This window comes from Scyliorhinus torazame, chromosome 7 (genome assembly GCF_047496885.1).
Source record: "Scyliorhinus torazame isolate Kashiwa2021f chromosome 7, sScyTor2.1, whole genome shotgun sequence".
NCBI lineage: Eukaryota > Metazoa > Chordata > Chondrichthyes > Carcharhiniformes > Scyliorhinidae > Scyliorhinus > Scyliorhinus torazame.
The window spans coordinates 227,781,633-227,805,488 of record NC_092713.1 but is presented as its reverse complement, the minus strand read 5'-3'; positions in this window follow the sequence as shown (position 1 = coordinate 227,805,488).

The window sequence follows — 23,856 nt, the reverse complement described above, 5'->3', positions numbered from 1 at the left end:
TACGAGATGAAGGAAGGTGAAAGAGTGAAACGAGACGAAGGAGGGTGAAAGAGAGTGAAACGAGACGAAGGAGGGTGAAAGAGAGTGAAACGAGATGAAGGAAGGGGAAAGAGAGTGAAACGAGAGGAAGGAGGGTTAAAGAGAGTGAAACAAGATGAAGGAGGGTGAAAGAGAGTGAAACGAGATGAAGGTGGATTAAAGAGAGTGAAACGAAACAAATGAGGTTGAAAGAGAGTGGAACGAGTTGAAGGAGTGTGAAAGAGAGTGAAACGAGAGGACGGAGGGTGAAAGAGAGTGAAACGAGACGAAGGAGTGTGAAAGAGAGTGAAACGAGATGAAGGAGGGTGAAAGAGAGTGAAACGAGACGAAGGCAGGTGGAAGAGAGTGAAACGAGACGAAGGATAGTGAAAGAGAGTGAAACGAGCCGAAGGAGGGTTAAAGAGAGTGAAACGAGACGAAGGAGGGTGAAAGAAAGTGAAACGAGACGAAGGAGGGTGAAAGATAGTGAAACGAGACGAAGGAGGGTGAAAGAGAGTGAAACGAGATGAAGGCAGGTGAAAGAGAGTGAAACGAGATGAAGGAAGATGAAAGAGAGTGAAACGGGACGAAGGAGGGTGAAAGAAAGAGAAATGAGATGAAGGTGGGTTAAAGAGAGTGAAACGAGATGAAGGCGGGTTAAAGAGGGTGAAACGAAACGAAGGAGGTTGAAAGAGAGTGAAACGAGTTGAAGGAGGGTGAAAGAGAGTGAAACGAGAGGAAGGTGGGTTAAAGAGAGTGAAACGAGATGAAGGAGGGTGACAGAGAGTGAAACGAGTCGAAGGAGGGTTAAAGAGAGTGAAACGAGATGAAGGAGTGTGAAAGAGAGTGAAACGAGACGAAGGAGGGTGAAAGAGAGTGAAACGAGACGAAGGAGGGTGAAAGAGAGTGAAACAAGAAAAAGGCAGGCGAAAGAGAGTGAAAGGAGACGAAGGAAGGTGAAAGAGAGTGAAACGAGATGAAGGAGGGTGAAAGAGAGTGAAACGAGACGAAGGCAGGTGAAAGAGAGTGAAACGAGACGAAGGAAGGTGAAAGAGAGTGAAACGAGCCGAAGGAGTGTGAAAGAGAGTGAAATGAGACGAAGGTGGGTTAAAGAGAATGAAACGAGAGGAAAGAGGGTGAAAGAGAGTGAAACGAGATGGAGAAGGGTTAAAGAGAGTGAAACGAAACGAAGGAGATTGAAAGAGAGTGAAACGAAACGAAGCAGGGTGAAAGAGAGTAAAACGAGAGGAAGGAGGGTTAAAGAGAGTGAAACGAGACGAAGGGGGGTTAAAGGGACTCAATCACGACGAAGGCAGGTGAAAGAGAGTGAAACGAGATGAAGGAGGGTGAAAGAGAGTGAAACGAGAGGACGGAGGGTGAAAGAGAGTGAAACGAGACGAAGGAGTGTGAAAGAGAGTGAAACGAGACGAAGGAGGGTGAAAGAGAGTGAAACGAGATGAAGGAGGGTGAAAGAGAGTGAAACGAGACGAAGGAGGGTGAAAGAGAGTGAAACGAGACGAAGGCAGGTGAAAGAGAGTGAAACGAGACGAAGGAAGGTGAAAGAGAGTGAAACGAGCCGAAGGAGTGTGAAAGAGAGTGAAATGAGACGAAGGTGGGTTAAAGAGAATGAAACGAGAGGAAAGAGGGTGAAAGAGAGTGAAACGAGACGAAGGAGGGTGAAAGAGAGTGAAACGAGACGAAGGAGGGTGAAAGAGAGTGAAGCGAGATGAAGGAGGGTGAAAGAGAGTGAAGCGAAACGAAGGAGGGTTAAAGAGAGTGAAACGAGACGAAGGAGGGTTAAAGAGAGTGAAACGAGACGAAGGAGGGTGAAAGAAAGTGAAACGAGACGTAGGAGGGTGAAAGATAGTGAAACGAGACAAAGGAGGGTGAAAGAGAGTGAAACGAGACGAAGGTGGGTGAAAGAGACTAAAACGAGAGAAGGGAGAATGAAAGAGAGTGAAACGATACGAAGAAGGATGAATGAGAGTGAAACAAGACGAAGGAGGGTGAAAGAGAGAGAAACGAAACGAAGGACGGTGAGAGAGAAACGTGATGAAGGAGGGTGAAAGAGAGTGAAACGAGGCGAAGGAGGGAGAAAGAGAGTGAAACGAGACGAAGGAGGGTGAAAGAGACTGAAAAGAGATGAAGGAGGGTGAAAGAGAGTGAAACGAGCCGAAGGTGGGTGAAAGAGAGTGAAACGAGGTGAAGAAGGGTGAAAGAGAGTGAAACGAGACAAAGGCAGGTGAAAGAGAGTGAAACGAGACGAAGGAAGGTGAAAGAGAGTGAAACGAGACGAAGGAGGGTGAAAGAGAGTGAAATGAGACGAAGGTGGGTTAAAGAGAGTGAAACGAGAGGAAAGAGGGTGAAAGAGAGTGAAACGAGATGAAGGAGGGTTAAAGAGAGTGAAACGAAACGAAGTAGATTGAAAGAGAGTGAAACAAAATGAAGGAGGGTGAAAGAGAGTGAAACGAGAGGAAGGAGGGTTAAAGAGAGTGATACGAGATGAAGGAAGGTGAAAGAGTGAAACGAGACGAAGGAGGGTGAAAGAGAGTGAAACGAGACGAAGGAGGGTGAAAAAGAGTGAAACGAGATGAAGTAGGGTGAAAGAGAGTGAAACGAGAGGAAGGAGGGTTAAAGAGAGTGAAACAAGATGAAGGAGGGTGAAAGAGAGTGAAACGAGATGAAGGAGGATTAAAGAGAGTGAAACGAAACGAATGAGGTTGAAAGAGAGTGGAACGAGTTGAAGGAGTGTGAAAGGGAGTGAAACGAGAGGACGGAGAGTGAAAGAGAGTGAAACGAGACGAAGGAGTGTGAAAGAGAGTGAACCGAGACGAAGGAGGGTGAAAGAGAGTGAAGCGAGATGAAGGAGGGTGAAAGAGAGTGAAGCGAAACGAAGGAGGGTTAAAGAGAGTGAAACGAGACGAAGGAGGGTGAAAGAGAGTGAAATGAGACGAAGGTGGGTTAAAGAGAGTGAAACGAGAGGAAAGAGGGTGAAAGAGAGTGAAACGAGATGAAGGAGGGTTAAAGAGAGTGAAACGAAACGAAGTAGATTGAAAGAGAGTGAAACAAAATGAAGGAGGGTGAAAGAGAGTGAAACGAGAGGAAGGAGGGTTAAAGAGAGTGATACGAGATGAAGGAAGGTGAAAGAGTGAAACGAGACGAAGGAGGGTGAAAGAGAGTGAAACGAGACGAAGGAGGGTGAAAGAGAGTGAAACGAGATGAAGTAGGGTGAAAGAGAGTGAAACGAGAGGAAGGAGGGTTAAAGAGAGTGAAACAAGATGAAGGAGGGTGAAAGAGAGTGAAACGAGATGAAGGAGGATGAAAGAGAGTGAAACGAAACGAATGAGGTTGAAAGAGAGTGGAACGAGTTGAAGGAGTGTGAAAGGGAGTGAAACGAGAGGACGGAGAGTGAAAGAGAGTGAAACGAGACGAAGGAGTGTGAAAGAGAGTGAACCGAGACGGAGGGTGAAAGAGAGTGAAACGAGATGAAGGAGGGTGAAAGAGAGTGAAACGAGACGAAGGCAGGTGGAAGAGAGTGAAACGAGACGAAGGATAGTGAAAGAGAGTGAAACGAGGCGAAGGAGGGTTAAAGAGAGTGAAACGAGACGAAGGAGGGTGAAAGAAAGTGAAACGAGACGTAGGAGGGTGAAAGATAGTGAAACGAGACGAAGGAGGGTGAAAGAGAGTGAAACGAGATGAAGGCAGGTGAAAGAGAGTGAAACGAGATGAAGGAAGATGAAAGAGAGTGAAACGGGACGAAGGAGGTTGAAAAAAAGAGAAATGAGATGAAGGTGGGTTAAAGAGAGTGAAACGAGATGAAGGCGGGTGAAAGAGAGTGAATCGAGACGAAGGAGGGTGAAAGAGAGTGAAACGAGACGAAGGAGGGTTAAAGAGAGGGAAACAAGACGAAGGGGGCTGAAAGAGAGTGAAACGAGACGAAGGAGGGTGAAAGAGAGTGAAACGAGACGAAGGAGGGTTAAAGAGAGGGAAACAAGACGAAGGGGGCTGAAAGAGAGTGAAACGAGACGAAGGAGGGGTAATGAGAGTGAAACGAGACGAAGGAGGTTGAAAGAGAGTGAAGCGAGATGAAGGAGGGTGAAAGAGAGTGAAACGAGAGGAAGGTGGGTTAAAGAGAGTGAAATGAGATAAAAGAGGGTGAAAGAGAGTGAAACGAGATAAAGGAGGGTTAAAGAGAGTGAAACGAAATGAAGGAGATTGAAAGAGAGTGAAACAAAACGAAGGAGGGTGAAAGAGAGTGAAATGAGAGGAAGGAGGGTTAAAGAGAGTGATACGAGATGAAGGAGGGTGAAAGAGAGTGAAACGAGACAAAGGAGGGTGAAAGAGAGTGAAACGAGACGAAGGAGGGTGAAAGAGATTGAAGCGAGATGAAGGAGGGTGAAAGAGAGTGAAGCGAAACGAAGGAGGGGTAATGAGAGTGAAACGAGACGAAGGAGGGTGAAAGAGAGTGAAGCGAGATGAAGGAGGGTGAAAGAGAGTGAAACGAGAGGAAGGTGGGTTAAAGAGAGTGAAATGAGATAAAAGAGGGTGAAAGAGAGTGAAACGAGATGAAGGAGGGTTAAAGAGAGTGAAACGAAATGAAGGAGACTGAAAGAGAGTGAAACGAAACGAAGGAGGGTGAAAGAGAGTGAAACGAGAGGAAGGAGGGTTAAAGAGAGTGATACGAGATGAAGGAGGGTGAAAGAAAGTGAAACGAGACGTAGGAGGGTGAAAGATAGTGAAACGAGACGAAGGAGGGTGAAAGAGAGTGAAACGAGATGAAGGCAGGTGAAAGAGAGTGAAACGAGATGAAGGAAGATGAACGAGAGTGAAACGGGACGAAGGAGGTTGAAAAAAAGAGAAATGAGATGAAGGTGGGTTAAAAGAGAGTGAAACGAGATGAAGGCGGGTGAAAGAGAGTGAATCGAGACGAAGGAGGGTGAAAGAGAGTGAAACGAGACGAAGGAGGGTTAAAGAGAGGGAAACAAGACGAAGGGGGCTGAAAGAGAGTGAAACGAGACGAAGGAGGGTGAAAGAGAGTGAAACGAGACGAAGGAGGGTTAAAGAGAGGGAAACAAGACGAAGGGGGCTGAAAGAGAGTGAAACGAGACGAAGGAGGGGTAATGAGAGTGAAACGAGACGAAGGAGGGTGAAAGAGAGTGAAGCGAGATGAAGGAGGGTGAAAGAGAGTGAAACGAGAGGAAGGTGGGTTAAAGAGAGTGAAATGAGATAAAAGAGGGTGAAAGAGAGTGAAACGAGATGAAGGAGGGTTAAAGAGAGTGAAACGAAATGAAGGAGATTGAAAGAGAGTGAAACGAAACGAAGGAGGGTGAAAGAGAGTGAAACGAGAGGAAGGAGGGTTAAAGAGAGTGATACGAGATGAAGGAGGGTGAAAGAGAGTGAAACGAGACGAAGGAGGGTGAAAGAGAGTGAAACGAGACGAAGGAGGGTGAAAGAGAGTGAAGCGAGATGAAGGAGGGTGAAAGAGAGTGAAACGAGACGAAGGAGGGTGAAAGAGAGTGAAGCGAGATGAAGGAGGGTGAAAGAGAGTGAAGCGAAACGAAGGAGGGTTAAAGAGAGTGAAACGAGACAAAGGAGGATTAAAGAGAGTGAAACGAGACGAAGGGGGGGTTAAAGGGAGTCAATCGCGACGAAGGAGGGTGAAAGAGAGTGAAACGAGATGAAGGAGGGTGAAAGAGAGTGAAACGAGTGGAAGGAGGGTTAAAGAGAGTGAAACAAAATGAAGGAGGGTGAAAGAGAGTGAAACGAGATGAAGGAGGATTAAAGAGAGAGATACAAAATGAATGAGGTTGAAAGAGAGTGGAACGAGATGAAGGAGGGAGAAAGAGAGTGAAACGTGATGAAGGAGGGTTAAAGAGAGTGAAAAGAGACAAAGGAGGGTGAAAGAGAGTGAAACGAGACGAAGGTGGGTGAAAGAGACTAAAACGAGAGAAAGGAGAATGAAAGAGAGTGAAACGAGACGAAGAAGGATGAATGAGAGTGAAACAAGACGAAGGAGGGTGAAAGAGAGAGAAACGAAACGAAGGACGGTGAGAGAGAAACGTGATGAAGGAGGGTGAAAGAGAGTGAAACGAGGCGAAGGAGGGAGAAAGAGAGTGAAACGAGACGAAGGAGGGTGAAAGAGACTGAAAAGAGATGAAGGAGGGTGAAAGAGAGTGAAACGAGCCGAAGGTGGGTGAAAGAGAGTGAAACGAGGTGAAGAAGGGTGAAAGAGAGTGAAACGAGACAAAGGCAGGTGAAAGAGAGTGAAACGAGACGAAGGAAGGTGAAAGAGAGTGAAACGAGACGAAGGAGGGTGAAAGAGAGTGAAATGAGACGAAGGTGGGTTAAAGAGAGTGAAACGAGAGGAAAGAGGGTGAAAGAGAGTGAAACGAGATGAAGGAGGGTTAAAGAGAGTGAAACGAAATGAAGGAGATTGAAAGAGAGTGAAACAAAATGAAGGAGGGTGAAAGAGAGTGAAACGAGAGGAAGGAGGGTTAAAGAGAGTGAAACGAAACAAATGAGGTTGAAAGAGAGTGGAACGAGTTGAAGGAGTGTGAAAGAGAGTGAAACGAGAGGACGGAGGGTGAAAGAGAGTGAAACGAGATGAAGGAGTGTGAAAGAGAGTGAACCGAGACGAAGGAGGGTGAAAGAGAGTGAAACGAGATGAAGGAGGGTGAAAGAGAGTGAAACGAGACGAAGGCAGGTGGAAGAGAGTGAAACGAGACGAAGGATAGTGAAAGAGAGTGAAACGAGCCGAAGGAGGGTTAAAGAGAGTGAAACGAGACAAAGAAGGGTGAAAGAAAGTGAAACGAGACGTAGGAGGGTGAAAGATAGTGAAACGAGACGAAGGAGGGTGAAAGAGAGTGAAACGAGATGAAGGCAGGTGAAAGAGAGTGAAACGAGACGAAGGAAGATGAAAGAGAGTGAAACGGGACGAAGGAGGGTGAAAGAAAGAGAAATGAGATGAAGGTGGGTTAAAGAGAGTGAAACGAGATGAAGGCGGGTTAAAGAGGGTGAAACGAAACGAAGGAGGTTGAAAGAGAGTGAAACGAGTTGAAGGAGGGTGAAAGAGAGTGAAACGAGAGGAAGGTGGGTTAACGAGAGTGAAACGAGATGAAGGAGGGTTAAAGAGAGTGAAACGAGATGAAGGAGTGTGAAAGAGAGTGAAACGAGACGAAGGAGGGTGAAAGAGAGTGAAACGAGACGAAGGAGGGTGAAAGAGAGTGAAACAAGAAAAAGGCAGGCGAAAGAGAGTGAAAGGAGACGAAGGAAGGTGAAAGAGAGTGAAACGAGATGAAGGAGGGTGAAAGAGAGTGAAACGAGACGAAGGCAGGTGAAAGAGAGTGAAACGAGACGAAGGAAGGTGAAAGAGAGTGAAACGAGCCGAAGGAGTGTGAAAGAGAGTGAAAGAGACGAAGGTGGGTTAAAGAGAATGAAACGAGAGGAAAGAGGGTGAAAGAGAGTGAAACGAGATGGAGAAGGGTTAATGAGAGTGAAACGAAACGAAGGAGATTGAAAGAGAGTGAAACGAAACGAAGCAGGGTGAAAGAGAGTAAAACGAGAGGAAGGAGGGTTAAAGAGAGTGAAACGAGACGAAGGGGGGTTAAAGGGATTCAATCGCGACGAAGGCGGGTGAAAGAGAGTGAAACGAGATGAAGGAGGGTGAAAGAGAGTGAAACGAGAGGACGGAGGGTGAAAGAGAGTGAAACGAGACGAAGTAGTGCGAAAGAGAGTGAAACGAGACGAAGGAGGTTGAAAGAGAGTGAAACGAGATGAAGGAGGGTGAAAGAGAGTGAAACGAGACGAAGGCAGGTGAAAGAGAGTGAAACGAGACGAAGGAAGGTGAAAGAGAGTGAAACGAGCCAAAGGAGGGTTAAAGAGAGTGAAACGAGACGAAGGAGGGTGAAAGAAAGTGAAACGAGACGTAGGAGGGTGAAAGATAGTGAAACGAGACGAAGGAGTGTGAAAGAGAGTGAACCGAGACGAAGGAGGGTGAAAGAGAGTGAAACGAGATGAAGGAGGGTGAAAGAGAGGGAAACGAGACGAAGGCAGGTGGAAGAGAGTGAAACGAGACGAAGGATAGTGAAAGAGAGTGAAACGAGCCGAAGGAGGGTTAAAGAGAGTGAAACGAGACGAAGGCAGGTGGAAGAGAGTGAAACGAGACGAAGGAAGGTGAAAGAGAGTGAAACGAGCCGAAGGAGTGTGAAAGAGAGTGAAAGAGACGAAGGTGGGTTAAAGAGAATGAAACGAGAGGAAAGAGGGTGAAAGAGAGTGAAACGAGATGGAGAAGGGTGAAAGAGAGTGAAACGAGATGAAGGCAGGTGAAAGAGAGTGAAACGAGACGAAGGAAGATGAAAGAGAGTGAAACGGGACGAAGGAGGGGGAAAGAAAGAGAAATGAGATGAAGGTGGGTTAAAGAGAGTGAAACGAGATGAAGGCGGGTTAAAGAGGGTGAAACGAAACGAAGGAGGTTGAAAGAGAGTGAAACGAGTTGAAGGAGGGTGAAAGAGAGTGAAACGAGAGGAAGGTGGGTTAACGAGAGTGAAACGAGATGAAGGAGGGTTAAAGAGAGTGAAACGAGATGAAGGAGTGTGAAAGAGAGTGAAACGAGACGAAGGAGGGTGAAAGAGAGTGAAACGAGACGAAGGAGGGTGAAAGAGAGTGAAACAAGAAAAAGGCAGGCGAAAGAGAGTGAAAGGAGACGAAGGAAGGTGAAAGAGAGTGAAACGAGATGAAGGAGGGTGAAAGAGAGTGAAACGAGACGAAGGCAGGTGAAAGAGAGTGAAACGAGACGAAGGAAGGTGAAAGAGAGTGAAACGAGCCGAAGGAGTGTGAAAGAGAGTGAAAGAGACGAAGGTGGGTTAAAGAGAATGAAACGAGAGGAAAGAGGGTGAAAGAGAGTGAAACGAGATGGAGAAGGGTTAATGAGAGTGAAACGAAACGAAGGAGATTGAAAGAGAGTGAAACGAAACGAAGCAGGGTGAAAGAGAGTAAAACGAGAGGAAGGAGGGTTAAAGAGAGTGAAACGAGACGAAGGGGGGTTAAAGGGATTCAATCGCGACGAAGGCGGGTGAAAGAGAGTGAAACGAGAGGACGGAGGGTGAAAGAGAGTGAAACGAGACGAAGTAGTGTGAAAGAGAGTGAAACGAGACGAAGGAGGGTGAAAGAGAGTGAAACGAGATGAAGGAGGGTGAAAGAGAGTGAAACGAGACGAAGGCAGGTGAAAGAGAGTGAAACGAGACGAAGGAAGGTGAAAGAGAGTGAAACGAGCCAAAGGAGGGTTAAAGAGAGTGAAACGAGACGAAGGAGGGTGAAAGAAAGTGAAACGAGACGTAGGAGGGTGAAAGATAGTGAAACGAGACGAAGGAGTGTGAAAGAGAGTGAACCGAGACGAAGGAGGGTGAAAGAGAGTGAAACGAGATGAAGGAGGGTGAAAGAGAGTGAAACGAGACGAAGGCAGGTGGAAGAGAGTGAAACGAGACGAAGGATAGTGAAAGAGAGTGAAACGAGCCGAAGGAGGGTTAAAGAGAGTGAAACGAGACAAAGGAGGGTGAAAGAAAGTGAAACGAGACGTAGGAGGGTGAAAGATAGTGAAACGAGACGAAGGAGGGTGAAAGAGAGTGAAACGAGATGAAGGCAGGTGAAAGAGAGTGAAACGAGACGAAGGAAGATGAAAGAGAGTGAAACGGGATGAAGGAGGGTGAAAGAAAGAAAAATGAGATGAAGGAGGTTGAAAGAGAGTGAAACGAGTTGAAGGAGGGTGAAAGAGAGTGAAACGAGAGGAAGGTGGGTTAAAGAGAGTGAAACGAGATGAAGGAGGGTGACAGAGGGTGAAACGAGCCGAAGGAGGGTTAAAGAGAGTGAAACGAGATGAAGGAGTGTGAAAGAGAGTGAAACGAGACGAAGGCAGGTGAAAGAGAGTGAAACGAGACGAAGGAAGGTGAAAGAGAGTGAAACGAGACGAAGGAGGGTGAAAGAGAGTGAAATGAGACGAAGGTGGGTTAAAGAGAGTGAAACGAGAGGAAAGAGGGTGAAAGAGAGTGAAACGAGATGAAGGAGGGTTAAAGAGAGTGAAACGAAATGAAGGAGATTGAAAGAGAGTGAAACAAAATGAAGGAGGGTGAAAGAGAGTGAAACGAGAGGAAGGAGGGTTAAAGAGAGTGAAACGAAACAAATGAGGTTGAAAGAGAGTGGAACGAGTTGAAGGAGTGTGAAAGAGAGTGAAACGAGAGGACGGAGGGTGAAAGAGAGTGAAACGAGATGAAGGAGTGTGAAAGAGAGTGAACCGAGACGAAGGAGGGTGAAAGAGAGTGAAACGAGATGAAGGAGGGTGAAAGAGAGTGAAACGAGACGAAGGCAGGTGGAAGAGAGTGAAACGAGACGAAGGATAGTGAAAGAGAGTGAAACGAGCCGAAGGAGGGTTAAAGAGAGTGAAACGAGACAAAGAAGGGTGAAAGAAAGTGAAACGAGACGTAGGAGGGTGAAAGATAGTGAAACGAGACGAAGGAGGGTGAAAGAGAGTGAAACGAGATGAAGGCAGGTGAAAGAGAGTGAAACGAGACGAAGGAAGATGAAAGAGAGTGAAACGGGACGAAGGAGGGTGAAAGAAAGAGAAATGAGATGAAGGTGGGTTAAAGAGAGTGAAACGAGATGAAGGCGGGTTAAAGAGGGTGAAACGAAACGAAGGAGGTTGAAAGAGAGTGAAACGAGTTGAAGGAGGGTGAAAGAGAGTGAAACGAGGGGAAGGTGGGTTAACGAGAGTGAAACGAGATGAAGGAGGGTTAAAGAGAGTGAAACGAGATGAAGGAGTGTGAAAGAGAGTGAAACGAGACGAAGGAGGGTGAAAGAGAGTGAAACGAGACGAAGGAGGGTGAAAGAGAGTGAAACAAGAAAAAGGCAGGCGAAAGAGAGTGAAAGGAGACGAAGGAAGGTGAAAGAGAGTGAAACGAGATGAAGGAGGGTGAAAGAGAGTGAAACGAGACGAAGGCAGGTGAAAGAGAGTGAAACGAGACGAAGGAAGGTGAAAGAGAGTGAAACGAGCCGAAGGAGTGTGAAAGAGAGTGAAAGAGACGAAGGTGGGTTAAAGAGAATGAAACGAGAGGAAAGAGGGTGAAAGAGAGTGAAACGAGATGGAGAAGGGTTAATGAGAGTGAAACGAAACGAAGGAGATTGAAAGAGAGTGAAACGAAACGAAGCAGGGTGAAAGAGAGTAAAACGAGAGGAAGGAGGGTTAAAGAGAGTGAAACGAGACGAAGGGGGGTTAAAGGGATTCAATCGCGACGAAGGCGGGTGAAAGAGAGTGAAACGAGATGAAGGAGGGTGAAAGAGAGTGAAACGAGAGGACGGAGGGTGAAAGAGAGTGAAACGAGGCGAAGTAGTGTGAAAGAGAGTGAAACGAGACGAAGGAGGGTGAAAGAGAGTGAAACGAGATGAAGGAGGGTGAAAGAGAGTGAAACGAGACGAAGGCAGGTGAAAGAGAGTGAAACGAGACGAAGGAAGGTGAAAGAGAGTGAAACGAGCCAAAGGAGGGTTAAAGAGAGTGAAACGAGACGAAGGAGGGTGAAAGAAAGTGAAACGAGACGTAGGAGGGTGAAAGATAGTGAAACGAGACGAAGGAGTGTGAAAGAGAGTGAACCGAGACGAAGGAGGGTGAAAGAGAGTGAAACGAGATGAAGGAGGGTGAAAGAGAGTGAAACGAGACGAAGGCAGGTGGAAGAGAGTGAAACGAGACGAAGGATAGTGAAAGAGAGTGAAACGAGCCGAAGGAGGGTTAAAGAGAGTGAAACGAGACAAAGGAGGGTGAAAGAAAGTGAAACGAGACGTAGGAGGGTGAAAGATAGTGAAACGAGACGAAGGAGGGTGAAAGAGAGTGAAACGAGGTGAAGGCAGGTGAAAGAGAGTGAAACGAGACGAAGGAAGATGAAAGAGAGTGAAACGGGACGAAGGAGGGTGAAAGAAAGAGAAATGAGATGAAGGAGGTTGAAAGAGAGTGAAACGAGTTGAAGGAGGGTGAAAGAGAGTGAAACGAGAGGAAGGTGGGTTAAAGAGAGTGAAACGAGATGAAGGAGGGTGACAGAGGGTGAAACGAGCCGAAGGAGGGTTAAAGAGAGTGAAACGAGATGAAGGAGTGTGAAAGAGAGTGAAACGAGACGAAGGAGGGTGAAAGAGAGAGAAACAAGACGAAGGAGGGTGAAAGAGAGTGAAACAAGAAAAAGGCAGGCGAAAGAGAGTGAAAGGAGACGAAGGAAGGTGAAAGAGAGTGAAACGAGATGAAGGAGGGTGAAAGAGAGTGAAACGAGACGAAGGCAGGTGAAAGAGAGTGAAACGAGATGAAGGAAGGTGAAAGAGAGTGAAACGAGCCGAAGGAGTGTGAAAGAGAGTGAAATGAGACGAAGGTGGGTTAAAGAGAATGAAACGAGAGGAAAGAGGGTGAAAGAGAGTGAAACGAGATGGAGAAGGGTTAATGAGAGTGAAACGAAACGAAGGAGATTGAAAGAGAGTGAAACAAAACGAAGCAGGGTGAAAGAGAGTATAACGAGAGGAAGGAGGGTTAAAGAGAGTGAAACGAGACGAAGGGGGGTTAAAGGGACTCAATCGCGACGAAGGCGGGTGAAAGAGAGTGAAACGAGATGAAGGAGGGTGAAAGAGAGTGAAACGAGAGGACGGAGGGTGAAAGAGAGTGAAACGAGACGAAGTAGTGTGAAAGAGAGTGAAACGAGACGAAGGAGGGTGAAAGAGAGTGAAACGAGATGAAGGAGGGTGAAAGAGAGTGAAACGAGACGAATGCAGGTGAAAGAGAGTGAAACGAGCCGAAGGAAGGTGAAAGAGAGTGAAACGAGCCAAAGGAGGGTTAAAGAGAGTGAAACGAGACGAAGGAGGGTGAAAGAAAGTGAAACGAGACGTAGGAGGGTGAAAGATAGTGAAACGAGACAAAGGAGGGTGAAAGAGAGTGAAACGAGACGAAGGTGGGTGAAAGAGACTAAAACGAGAGAAAGGAGAATGAAAGAGAGTGAAACGAGACGAAGAAGGATGAATGAGAGTGAAACAAGACGAAGGAGGGTGAAAGAGAGTGAAAGAGACGAAGGTGGGTTAAAGAGAATGAAACGAGAGGAAAGAGGGTGAAAGAGAGTGAAACGAGATGGAGAAGGGTTAATGAGAGTGAAACGAAACGAAGGAGATTGAAAGAGAGTGAAACGAAACGAAGCAGGGTGAAAGAGAGTAAAACGAGAGGAAGGAGGGTTAAAGAGAGTGAAACGAGACGAAGGGGAGTTAAAGGGATTCAATCGCGACGAAGGCGGGTGAAAGAGAGTGAAACGAGATGAAGGAGGGTGAAAGAGAGTGAAACGAGAGGACGGAGGGTGAAAGAGAGTGAAACGAGACGAAGTAGTGTGAAAGAGAGTGAAACGAGACGAAGGAGGGTGAAAGAGAGTGAAACGAGATGAAGGAGGGTGAAAGAGAGTGAAACGAGACGAAGGCAGGTGAAAGAGAGTGAAACGAGACGAAGGAAGGTGAAAGAGAGTGAAACGAGCCAAAGGAGGGTTAAAGAGAGTGAAACGAGACGAAGGAGGGTGAAAGAAAGTGAAACGAGACGTAGGAGGGTGAAAGATAGTGAAACGAGACGAAGGAGTGTGAAAGAGAGTGAACCGAGACGAAGGAGGGTGAAAGAGAGTGAAACGAGATGAAGGAGGGTGAAAGAGAGTGAAACGAGACGAAGGCAGGTGGAAGAGAGTGAAACGAGACGAAGGATAGTGAAAGAGAGTGAAACGAGCCGAAGGAGGGTTAAAGAGAGTGAAACGAGACAAAGGAGGGTGAAAGAAAGTGAAACGAGACGTAGGAGGGTGAAAGATAGTGAAACGAGACGAAGGAGGGTGAAAGAGAGTGAAACGAGATGAAGGCAGGTGAAAGAGAGTGAAACGAGACGAAGGAAGATGAAAGAGAGTGAAACGGGATGAAGGAGGGTGAAAGAAAGAAAAATGAGATGAAGGAGGTTGAAAGAGAGTGAAACGAGTTGAAGGAGGGTGAAAGAGAGTGAAACGAGAGGAAGGTGGGTTAAAGAGAGTGAAACGAGATGAAGGAGGGTGACAGAGGGTGAAACGAGCCGAAGGAGGGTTAAAGAGAGTGAAACGAGATGAAGGAGTGTGAAAGAGAGTGAAACGAGACGAAGGCAGGTGAAAGAGAGTGAAACGAGACGAAGGAAGGTGAAAGAGAGTGAAACGAGACGAAGGAGGGTGAAAGAGAGTGAAATGAGACGAAGGTGGGTTAAAGAGAGTGAAACGAGAGGAAAGAGGGTGAAAGAGAGTGAAACGAGATGAAGGAGGGTTAAAGAGAGTGAAACGAAATGAAGGAGATTGAAAGAGAGTGAAACAAAATGAAGGAGGGTGAAAGAGAGTGAAACGAGAGGAAGGAGGGTTAAAGAGAGTGAAACGAAACAAATGAGGTTGAAAGAGAGTGGAACGAGTTGAAGGAGTGTGAAAGAGAGTGAAACGAGAGGACGGAGGGTGAAAGAGAGTGAAACGAGATGAAGGAGTGTGAAAGAGAGTGAACCGAGACGAAGGAGGGTGAAAGAGAGTGAAACGAGATGAAGGAGGGTGAAAGAGAGTGAAACGAGACGAAGGCAGGTGGAAGAGAGTGAAACGAGACGAAGGATAGTGAAAGAGAGTGAAACGAGCCGAAGGAGGGTTAAAGAGAGTGAAACGAGACAAAGAAGGGTGAAAGAAAGTGAAACGAGACGTAGGAGGGTGAAAGATAGTGAAACGAGACGAAGGAGGGTGAAAGAGAGTGAAACGAGATGAAGGCAGGTGAAAGAGAGTGAAACGAGACGAAGGAAGATGAAAGAGAGTGAAACGGGACGAAGGAGGGTGAAAGAAAGAGAAATGAGATGAAGGTGGGTTAAAGAGAGTGAAACGAGATGAAGGCGGGTTAAAGAGGGTGAAACGAAACGAAGGAGGTTGAAAGAGAGTGAAACGAGTTGAAGGAGGGTGAAAGAGAGTGAAACGAGGGGAAGGTGGGTTAACGAGAGTGAAACGAGATGAAGGAGGGTTAAAGAGAGTGAAACGAGATGAAGGAGTGTGAAAGAGAGTGAAACGAGACGAAGGAGGGTGAAAGAGAGTGAAACGAGACGAAGGAGGGTGAAAGAGAGTGAAACAAGAAAAAGGCAGGCGAAAGAGAGTGAAAGGAGACGAAGGAAGGTGAAAGAGAGTGAAACGAGATGAAGGAGGGTGAAAGAGAGTGAAACGAGACGAAGGCAGGTGAAAGAGAGTGAAACGAGACGAAGGAAGGTGAAAGAGAGTGAAACGAGCCGAAGGAGTGTGAAAGAGAGTGAAAGAGACGAAGGTGGGTTAAAGAGAATGAAACGAGAGGAAAGAGGGTGAAAGAGAGTGAAACGAGATGGAGAAGGGTTAATGAGAGTGAAACGAAACGAAGGAGATTGAAAGAGAGTGAAACGAAACGAAGCAGGGTGAAAGAGAGTAAAACGAGAGGAAGGAGGGTTAAAGAGAGTGAAACGAGACGAAGGGGGGTTAAAGGGATTCAATCGCGACGAAGGCGGGTGAAAGAGAGTGAAACGAGGCGAAGTAGTGTGAAAGAGAGTGAAACGAGACGAAGGAGGGTGAAAGAGAGTGAAACGAGATGAAGGAGGGTGAAAGAGAGTGAAACGAGACGAAGGCAGGTGAAAGAGAGTGAAACGAGACGAAGGAAGGTGAAAGAGAGTGAAACGAGCCAAAGGAGGGTTAAAGAGAGTGAAACGAGACGAAGGAGGGTGAAAGAAAGTGAAACGAGACGTAGGAGGGTGAAAGATAGTGAAACGAGACGAAGGAGTGTGAAAGAGAGTGAACCGAGACGAAGGAGGGTGAAAGAGAGTGAAACGAGATGAAGGAGGGTGAAAGAGAGTGAAACGAGACGAAGGCAGGTGGAAGAGAGTGAAACGAGACGAAGGATAGTGAAAGAGAGTGAAACGAGCCGAAGGAGGGTTAAAGAGAGTGAAACGAGACAAAGGAGGGTGAAAGAAAGTGAAACGAGACGTAGGAGGGTGAAAAATAGTGAAACGAGACGAAGGAGGGTGAAAGAGAGTGAAACGAGATGAAGGCAGGTGAAAGAGAGTGAAACGAGACGAAGGAAGATGAAAGAGAGTGAAACGGGACGAAGGAGGGTGAAAGAAAGAGAAATGAGATGAAGGAGGTTGAAAGAGAGTGAAACGAGTTGAAGGAGGGTGAAAGAGAGTGAAACGAGAGGAAGGTGGGTTAAAGAGAGTGAAACGAGATGAAGGAGGGTGACAGAGGGTGAAACGAGCCGAAGGAGGGTTAAAGAGAGTGAAACGAGATGAAGGAGTGTGAAAGAGAGTGAAACGAGACGAAGGAGGGTGAAAGAGAGAGAAACAAGACGAAGGAGGGTGAAAGAGAGTGAAACAAGAAAAAGGCAGGCGAAAGAGAGTGAAAGGAGACGAAGGAAGGTGAAAGAGAGTGAAACGAGATGAAGGAGGGTGAAAGAGAGTGAAACGAGACGAAGGCAGGTGAAAGAGAGTGAAACGAGATGAAGGAAGGTGAAAGAGAGTGAAACGAGCCGAAGGAGTGTGAAAGAGAGTGAAATGAGACGAAGGTGGGTTAAAGAGAATGAAACGAGAGGAAAGAGGGTGAAAGAGAGTGAAACGAGATGGAGAAGGGTTAATGAGAGTGAAACGAAACGAACGAGATTGAAAGAGAGTGAAACAAAACGAAGCAGGGTGAAAGAGAGTATAACGAGAGGAAGGAGGGTTAAAGAGAGTGAAACGAGACGAAGGGGGGTTAAAGGGACTCAATCGCGACGAAGGCGGGTCAAAGAGAGTGAAACGAGATGAAGGAGGGTGAAAGAGAGTGAAACGAGAGGACGGAGGGTGAAAGAGAGTGAAACGAGACGAAGTAGTGTGAAAGAGAGTGAAACGAGACGAAGGAGGGTGAAAGAGAGTGAAACGAGATGAAGGAGGGTGAAAGAGAGTGAAACGAGACGAATGCAGGTGAAAGAGAGTGAAACGAGCCGAAGGAAGGTGAAAGAGAGTGAAACGAGCCAAAGGAGGGTTAAAGAGAGTGAAACGAGACGAAGGAGGGTGAAAGAAAGTGAAACGAGACGTAGGAGGGTGAAAGATAGTGAAACGAGACAAAGGAGGGTGAAAGAGAGTGAAACGAGACGAAGGTGGGTGAAAGAGACTAAAACGAGAGAAAGGAGAATGAAAGAGAGTGAAACGAGACGAAGAAGGATGAATGAGAGTGAAACAAGACGAAGGAGGGTGAAAGAGAGTGAAAGAGACGAAGGTGGGTTAAAGAGAATGAAACGAGAGGAAAGAGGGTGAAAGAGAGTGAAACGAGATGGAGAAGGGTTAATGAGAGTGAAACGAAACGAAGGAGATTGAAAGAGAGTGAAACGAAACGAAGCAGGGTGAAAGAGAGTAAAACGAGAGGAAGGAGGGTTAAAGAGTGTGAAACGAGACGAAGGGGGGTTAAAGGGATTCAATCGCGACGAAGGCGGGTGAAAGAGAGTGAAACGAGATGAAGGAGGGTGAAAGAGAGTGAAACGAGAGGACGGAGGGTGAAAGAGAGTGAAACGAGACGAAGTAGTGTGAAAGAGAGTGAAACGAGACGAAGGAGGGTGAAAGAGAGTGAAACGAGATGAAGGAGGGTGAAAGAGAGTGAAACGAGACGAAGGCAGGTGAAAGAGAGTGAAACGAGACGAAGGAAGGTGAAAGAGAGTGAAACGAGCCAAAGGAGGGTTAAAGAGAGTGAAACGAGACGAAGGAGGGTGAAAGAAAGTGAAACGAGACGTAGGAGGGTGAAAGATAGTGAAACGAGACGAAGGAGTGTGAAAGAGAGTGAACCGAGACGAAGGAGGGTGAAAGAGAGTGAAACGAGATGAAGGAGGGTGAAAGAGAGTGAAACGAGACGAAGGCAGGTGGAAGAGAGTGAAACGAGACGAAGGATAGTGAAAGAGAGTGAAACGAGCCGAAGGAGGGTTAAAGAGAGTGAAACGAGACAAAGGAGGGTGAAAGAAAGTGAAACGAGACGTAGGAGGGTGAAAGATAGTGAAACGAGACGAAGGAGGGTGAAAGAGAGTGAAACGAGATGAAGGCAGGTGAAAGAGAGTGAAACGAGACGAAGGAAGATGAAAGAGAGTGAAACGGGACGAAGGAGGGTGAAAGAAAGAGAAATGAGATGAAGGAGGTTGAAAGAGAGTGAAACGAGTTGAAGGAGGGTGAAAGAGAGTGAAACGAGAGGAAGGTGGGTTAAAGAGAGTGAAACGAGATGAAGGAGGGTGACAGAGGGTGAAACGAGCCGAAGGAGGGTTAAAGAGAGTGAAACGAGATGAAGGAGTGTGAAAGAGAGTGAAACGAGACGAAGGAGGGTGAAAGAGAGAGAAACAAGACGAAGGAGGGTGAAAGAGAGTGAAACAAGAAAAAGGCAGGCGAAAGAGAGTGAAAGGAGACGAAGGAAGGTGCAAGAGAGTGAAACGAGATGAAGGAGGGTGAAAGAGAGTGAAACGAGACGAAGGCAGGTGAAAGAGAGTGAAACGAGATGAAGGAAGGTGAAAGAGAGTGAAACGAGCCGAAGGAGTGTGAAAGAGAGTGAAATGAGACGAAGGTGGGTTAAAGAGAATGAAACGAGAGGAAAGAGGGTGAAAGAGAGTGAAACGAGATGGAGAAGGGTTAATGAGAGTGAAACGAAACGAAGGAGATTGAAAGAGAGTGAAACAAAACGAAGCAAGGTGAAAGAGAGTATAACGAGAGGAAGGAGGGTTAAAGAGAGTGAAACGAGACGAAGGGGGGTTAAAGGGACTCAATCGCGACGAAGGCGGGTGAAAGAGAGTGAAACGAGATGAAGGAGGGTGAAAGAGAGTGAAACGAGAGGACGGAGGGTGAAAGAGAGTGAAACGAGACGAAGTAGTGTGAAAGAGAGTGAAACGAGACGAAGGAGGGTGAAAGAGAGTGAAACGAGATGAAGGAGGGTGAAAGAGAGTGAAACGAGACGAAGGCAGGTGAAAGAGAGTGAAACGAGCCGAAGGAAGGTGAAAGAGAGTGAAACGAGCCAAAGGAGTGTTAAAGAGAGTGAAACGAGACGAAGGAGGGTGAAAGAAAGTGAAACGAGACGTAGGAGGGTGAAAGATAGTGAAACGAGACAAAGGAGGGTGAAAGAGAGTGAAACGAGACGAAGGTGGGTGAAAGAGACTAAAACGAGAGAAAGGAGAATGAAAGAGAGTGAAACGAGACGAAGAAGGATGAATGAGAGTGAAACAAGACGAAGGAGGGTGAAAGAGAGTGAAACGAGGCGAAGGAGGGAGAAAGAGAGTGAAACGAGACGAAGGAGGGTGAAAGAGACTGAAAAGAGATGAAGGAGGGTGAAAGAGAGTGAAACGAGCCGAAGGTGGGTGAAAGAGAGTGAAACGAGGTGAAGAAGGGTGAAAGAGAGTGAAACGAGACAAAGGCAGGTGAAAGAGAGTGAAACGAGACGAAGGAAGGTGAAAGAGAGTGAAACGAGACGAAGGAGGGTGAAAGAGAGTGAAATGAGACGAAGGTGGGTTAAAGAGAGTGAAACGAGAGGAAAGAGGGTGAAAGAGAGTGAAACGAGATGAAGGAGGGTTAAAGAGAGTGAAACGAAACGAAGGAGATTGAAAGAGAGTGAAACAAAATGAAGGAGGGTGAAAGAGAGTGAAACGAGAGGAAGGAGGGTTAAAGAGATTGATACGAGATGAAGGAAGGTGAAAGAGTGAAACGAGACGAAGGAGGGTGAAAGAGATTGAAACGAGACGAAGGAGGGTGAAAGAGAGTGAAACGAGATGAAGGAGGGTGAAAGAGAGTGAAACGAGAGGAAGGAGGGTTAAAGAGAGTGAAACAAGATGAAGGAGGGTGAAAGAGAGTGAAACGAGATGAAGGAGGATTAAAGAGAGTGAAACGAAACGAATGAGGTTGAAAGAGAGTGGAACGAGTTGAAGGAGTGTGAAAGAGAGTGAAACGAGAGGACGGAGGGTGAAAGAGAGTGAAACGAGACGAAGGAGTATGAAAGAGAGTGAACCGAGACGAAGGAGGGTGAAAGAGAGTGAAACGAGATGAAGGAGGGTGAAAGAGAGTGAAACGAGACGAAGGCAGGTGGAAGAGAGTGAAACGAGACGAAGGATAGTGAAAGAGAGTGAAACGAGCCGAAGGAGGGTTAAAGAGAGTGAAACGAGACGAAGGAGGGTGAAAGAAAGTGAAACGAGACGTAGGAGGGTGAAAGATAGTGAAACGAGACGAAGGAGGGTGAAAGAGAGTGAAACGAGTTGAAGGCAGGTGAAAGAGAGTGAAACGAGATGAAGGAAGATGAAAGAGAGTGAAACGGGACGAAGGAGGTTGAAAGAAAGAGAAATGAGATGAAGGTGGGTTAAAGAGAGTGAAACGAGATGAAGGCGGGTTAAAGAGGGTGAAACGAAACGAAGGAGGTTGAAAGAGAGTGAAACGAGTTGAAGGAGGGTGAAAGAGAGTGAAACGAGAGGAAGGTGGGTTAACGAGAGTGAAACGAGATGAAGGAGGGTTAAAGAGAGTGAAACGAGATGAAGGAGTGTGAAAGAGAGTGAAACGAGACGAAGGAGGGTGAAAGAGAGTGAAACGAGACGAAGGAGGGTGAAAGAGAGTGAAACAAGAAAAAGGCAGGCGAAAGAGAGTGAAAGGAGACGAAGGAAGGTGAAAGAGAGTGAAACGAGATGAAGGAGGGTGAAAGAGAGTGAAACGAGACGAAGGCAGGTGAAAGAGAGTGAAACGAGACGAAGGAAGGTGAAAGAGAGTGAAACGAGCCGAAGGAGTGTGAAAGAGTGTGAAATGAGACGAAGGTGGGTTAAAGAGAATGAAACGAGAGGAAAGAGGGTGAAAGAGAGTGAAACGAGATGGAGAAGGGTTGAAGAGAGTGAAACGAAACGAAGGAGATTGAAATAGAGTGAAACGAAACGAAGCAGGGTGAAAGAGAGTAAAACGAGAGGAAGGAGGGTTAAAGAGAGTGAAACAAGAAAAAGGCAGGCGAAAGAGAGTGAAAGGAGACGAAGGAAGGTGAAAGAGAGTGAAACGAGATGAAGGAGGGTGAAAGAGAGTGAAACGAGACGAAGGCAGGTGAAAGAGAGTGAAACGAGATGAAGGAAGGTGAAAGAGAGTGAAACGAGCCGAAGGAGTGTGAAAGAGAGTGAAATGAGACGAAGGTGGGTTAAAGAGAATGAAACGAGAGGAAAGAGGGTGAAAGAGAGTGAAACGAGATGGAGAAGGGTTAATGAGAGTGAAACGAAACGAAGGAGATTGAAAGAGAGTGAAACAAAACGAAGCAAGGTGAAAGAGAGTATAACGAGAGGAAGGAGGGTTAAAGAGAGTGAAACGAGACGAAGGGGGGTTAAAGGGACTCAATCGCGACGAAGGCGGGTGAAAGAGAGTGAAACGAGATGAAGGAGGGTGAAAGAGAGTGAAACGAGAGGACGGAGGGTGAAAGAGAGTGAAACGAGACGAAGTAGTGTGAAAGAGAGTGAAACGAGACGAAGGAGGGTGAAAGAGAGTGAAACGAGATGAAGGAGGGTGAAAGAGAGTGAAACGAGACGAAGGCAGGTGAAAGAGAGTGAAACGAGCCGAAGGAAGGTGAAAGAGAGTGAAACGAGCCAAAGGAGGGTTAAAGAGAGTGAAACGAGACGAAGGAGGGTGAAAGAAAGTGAAACGAGACGTAGGAGGGTGAAAGATAGTGAAACGAGACAAAGGAGGGTGAAAGAGAGTGAAACGAGACGAAGGTGGGTGAAAGAGACTAAAACGAGAGAAAGGAGAATGAAAGAGAGTGAAACGAGACGAAGAAGGATGAATGAGAGTGAAACAAGACGAAGGAGGGTGAAAGAGAGTGAAACGAGGCGAAGGAGGGAGAAAGAGAGTGAAACGAGACGAAGGAGGGTGAAAGAGACTGAAAAGAGATGAAGGAGGGTGAAAGAGAGTGAAACGAGCCGAAGGTGGGTGAAAGAGAGTGAAACGAGGTGAAGAAGGGTGAAAGAGAGTGAAACGAGACAAAGGCAGGTGAAAGAGAGTGAAACGAGACGAAGGAAGGTGAAAGAGAGTGAAACGAGACGAAGGAGGGTGAAAGAGAGTGAAATGAGACGAAGGTGGGTTAAAGAGAGTGAAACGAGAGGAAAGAGGGTGAAAGAGAGTGAAACGAGATGAAGGAGGGTTAAAGAGAGTGAAACGAAACGAAGGAGATTGAAAGAGAGTGAAACAAAATGAAGGAGGGTGAAAGAGAGTGAAACGAGAGGAAGGAGGGTTAAAGAGATTGATACGAGATGAAGGAAGGTGAAAGAGTGAAACGAGACGAAGGAGGGTGAAAGAGATTGAAACGAGACGAAGGAGGGTGAAAGAGAGTGAAACGAGATGAAGGAGGGTGAAAGAGAGTGAAACGAGAGGAAGGAGGGTTAAAGAGAGTGAAACAAGATGAAGGAGGGTGAAAGAGAGTGAAACGAGATGAAGGAGGATTAAAGAGAGTGAAACGAAACGAATGAGGTTGAAAGAGAGTGGAACGAGTTGAAGGAGTGTGAAAGAGAGTGAAACGAGAGGACGGAGGGTGAAAGAGAGTGAAACGAGACGAAGGAGTATGAAAGAGAGTGAACCGAGACGAAGGAGGGTGAAAGAGAGTGAAACGAGATGAAGGAGGGTGAAAGAGAGTGAAACGAGACGAAGGCAGGTGGAAGAGAGTGAAACGAGACGAAGGATAGTGAAAGAGAGTGAAACGAGCCGAAGGAGGGTTAAAGAGAGTGAAACGAGACGAAGGAGGGTGAAAGAAAGTGAAACGAGACGTAGGAGGGTGAAAGATAGTGAAACGAGACGAAGGAGGGTGAAAGAGAGTGAAACGAGATGAAGGCAGGTGAAAGAGAGTGAAACGAGATGAAGGAAGATGAAAGAGAGTGAAACGGAACGAAGGAGGTTGAAAGAAAGAGAAATGAGATGAAGGTGGGTTAAAGAGAGTGAAACGAGATGAAGGCGGGTTAAAGAGGGTGAAACGAAACGAAGGAGGTTGAAAGAGAGTGAAACGAGTTGAAGGAGGGTGAAAGAGAGTGAAACGAGAGGAAGGTGGGTTAACGAGAGTGAAACGAGATGAAGGAGGGTTAAAGAGAGTGAAACGAGATGAAGGAGTGTGAAAGAGAGTGAAACGAGACGAAGGAGGGTGAAAGAGAGTGAAACGAGACGAAGGAGGGTGAAAGAGAGTGAAACAAGAAAAAGGCAGGCGAAAGAGAGTGAAAGGAGACGAAGGAAGGTGAAAGAGAGTGAAACGAGATGAAGGAGGGTGAAAGAGAGTGAAACGAGACGAAGGCAGGTGAAAGAGAGTGAAACGAGACGAAGGAAGGTGAAAGAGAGTGAAACGAGCCGAAGGAGTGTGAAAGAGTGTGAAATGAGACGAAGGTGGGTTAAAGAGAATGAAACGAGAGGAAAGAGGGTGAAAGAGAGTGAAACGAGATGGAGAAGGGTTGAAGAGAGTGAAACGAAACGAAGGAGATTGAAATAGAGTGAAACGAAACGAAGCAGGGTGAAAGAGAGTAAAACGAGAGGAAGGAGGGTTAAAGAGAGTGAAACGAGACGAAGGGGGGTTAAAGGGACTCAATCGCGACAAAGGCGGGTGAAAGAGAGTGAAACGAGAGGACGGAGGGTGAAAGAGAGTGAAACGAGACGAAGGAGTGTGAAAGAGAGTGAAACGAGACGAAGGAGGGTGAAAGAGAGTGAAACGAGATGAAGGAGGGTGAAAGAGAGTGAAACGAGATGAAGGCAGGTGAAAGAGAGTGAAACGAGACGAAGGAAGGTGAAAGAGAGTGAAACGAGCCAAAGGAGGGTTAAAGAGAGTGAAA